The following is a 3,233-nucleotide window of genomic DNA, read 5'->3' as shown; positions in this document are numbered from 1 at the left end:
CGGACCCCTGCAGATGAGTGCACAGGGCAGGTTAAGTCTATAACTATTGAAGCATTAATAAACAGAATTTTTATACCAATTTTGTGTATTCATTTACTGTTTTATGCTTTGAGTATATTGGGTATGAATTACATTTTCACCATTTATATGATGCGCGAACTTATATGATTGTGTTGGTTAAGTGAATATAAGATAAAGTATCTATCTATGCGAAGTTAACTAATAGTTATAAGAAGATAAGTAAGATCCGTGGTGTAACTTGGGGAAATAGCGCAAATCCCTACCTTAGCAGTGCGAAGGCACCTTAGCCCCTGGGTAGGGTTGCATGAAGGTGATTATAACAGATCACGAAGGTGTCACAGGTCAGGCTAGTTCACGAAGTGACCTACGCAAATGTATTCATAGTTGGACTAAATCAACCCCTCAGATATCTCCAAGGTGTGGAAACTTGGTTCTAGCATCCCCCCATACTACTTCGGGTGAGACCTCATTCCGCACACCGCGAGCTGTTGCCGAAAGGGCCAGTAGTGTAGGGATTTGTTTGGCTAATTAACTCTGAACCTGGATTAGGCCCCCTCAAACCAACACCAAGTGCTTGAACCTGGAAGCTATGATATCAATATGTAAATGATGTCACCCCACATTTACCCGCTCTTACATGCCCTCCAGGTAAATTTGAAGTGAAGTGCCACAATGAGATGACCTGACCTCTTAGTTCCAGTTAAGTGGGGCCTACAACTAAGACTTATTGACCTTCCTCAAGAGCCATCAACCACTTAGAGGCTAAAAAACCATCCTAGGTGACCAATCCCTAAGTTGGAACCCTTTTTCAGTGACCTAAACCTATAATCGCACCATTGACACTGCTTGCATGTGGTTGTGAGCCTCCAACCACACTCACAAGCCTTGATCAATGTGATTATGACCACAAATCTCCTATTAAGAGCATGCGGTCTTGTGATCTTAGCCACTTTTCTAGGCTAGTCTCTAGACCACTTCCCAAAACTTCCTGTAACTTTCCATAATCATATTTCTCATAACGGAAATGCTAATCATTCAAAATGGAATCAGAAACTTGATCTAGACTAACCAGAACATACTAGGCATTTCATCAAACACATGGTAAACATGTAAGATATAGGTCTTCAATGCATATCTCAGTATAAATATATGTACTTTAGTTGAAAAACACTGAGAAGATCTAATCATCAACTTATCAAAGAAATAACAAGAGCCATAGCTAGAACATGTTATAGAACCATTATTGTAACCAAAATATAACTAAAATATTAACCATGAAATCCACATAATAAAAAGTACAAATGCTCATAGAGTATAGTAGAAAAATAGCTCTTATTAACTTATACAAAATCTAACCAAGTCAGGGACTTCCACGTACCACCTGACCATAGATTAATTTGAACCAAATCTTTCTTTCAATCAATCACCCTTGTGCCATATTCCAAGCATGAATGTGGGATATCATGGGATAAACTACGACATAGACAACCAAGGGAATCCATAGGTTAAACCACCTCCACCCTCAATCTACCATGATCTCGCCAAAACTAGTCAAGAGATCACAAAACCAAACAAGCTTGGATGCCTCAAAATTCGTTCACCATCCCTTGAGGAATTTCCTTATCTCCACCTACCTATATATGGCTTCTCAAAGAAAACCATCTCCATCCCCAACCCTAGGGAATTTTCTTGCAACCACCTCACATGCATCCAAAACCTTCCGACAATCCAAATCTCAACTAGAAATGAATCCCATCACACCATGGTTATCCAGGAAATGGCAAGACAAGGCTGAAACCATTGTCTAACTAGGAAAAACCCATGTAAATGACAACAAAATAACCAAATACACAAATTCATGAACCATGCATTCACACCCCAGCTAGGAAATCACACATGCAACCTGTTACCTACAAAATCTTCTTGTTGAAATTGTTGATCCAACCTTCTTCTTGCTTTCCTTGTTTGTCCTTTTCCTTGCTTTTCTTGCTTGCTTGATTTCTCCTCTTGGTGATATCTCTGTATATGAAACTAATTCCAAAGCTACACTGAAAAAAAGTTCTGAACTTATCCTCAGAAGCCTTTTTATCATTAAGGCCTCTATTTTCTTCATTTTCCTTAATTTTCCTTGTAATTTCCCTCTCATTCAAATCTGTGTCTCTTCACCTTCCCTTTCTCCTATTTTTCTTTATTTTCATAAACAAATGTCAATTAATGGCCCTTTTGCCCCTTCCAATTCCTTTTCCAAATTCCGTATCCATTAATAAACCAAAAGTGATGCCCACTATAATGTTTTTCCCAACATTCAGCTTGGAATGGAATATGTGTCTCATGACCATGGTCTTATTTTTCCTTTATTAACATTTATTACATGAACATTTAACCTTGATCTATTACAAAGGATTATTTATTAAAAAATATAGTGAAATAGTTATTACCACAACAACATAATACACAATATACAAATGTACACCATGTTTACCGTATGAAAAAGAAAACCCTAGTTAATGAAATTCCATTAGTCCCTTGACCAAAACTCAGTCAAGACAGCCAAGTGAGCCTTCACTTCCCTGGCTTATTACAATAGAGTTCCCCCGAACCTTTTAAAGGCTTCATTACATGAAATCCATGGGTATGTTATACCAAGTGCCTCAAACCATCATTGTTTGACTTGGTAATAATTGACTCTTTCTCCAAGTCAATTTTACCTAACAATCTGCCTTAAAACATGACTTGGGTATCCTTGATCAAATATGGCCAAACTAGCCAAGTGAGTAAATATTGCTTAGCTCCAACCCTTACAACCCTCAAAGTTTATACCCAGGGTATTTGTTTACCTGACGTGCCCCTTGTGATCTAGGTCTAAAAATAGACTTTATAAGGAATTTCCCCAGGTATACCGCATGTCTTACCAAGTCTTACAACAATATGCCCATTTATATGCAATGAATTTTCAAATCCATTATAAATACCATTTTTATTTTTTTTATTTGTTTCTCTTTCCATATGACTATCCTCTTGTCTCAACACACTCTAACTATCCTCTTGTAAACAATAATGTCTTTCAGATTAATTACATTATTATTATTTGGTCGACATTTGGAACCAACTAGTGTGATTCATCCTTACAACAAAAGTGACTTGACACACTCTAAACTTGAAAGTGAATTGACACACTCTAAACCTAATACGCTCCTACCAAAACTCACCCA

Source organism: Pinus tabuliformis, chromosome X, assembly GCF_031772625.1.
Source record: "Pinus tabuliformis cultivar Carrire ecotype Pingquan chromosome X, CPIR1, whole genome shotgun sequence".
Classification (NCBI taxonomy): Eukaryota; Viridiplantae; Streptophyta; class Pinopsida; order Pinales; family Pinaceae; genus Pinus; species Pinus tabuliformis.
This window is presented reverse-complemented; position numbering follows the sequence as displayed.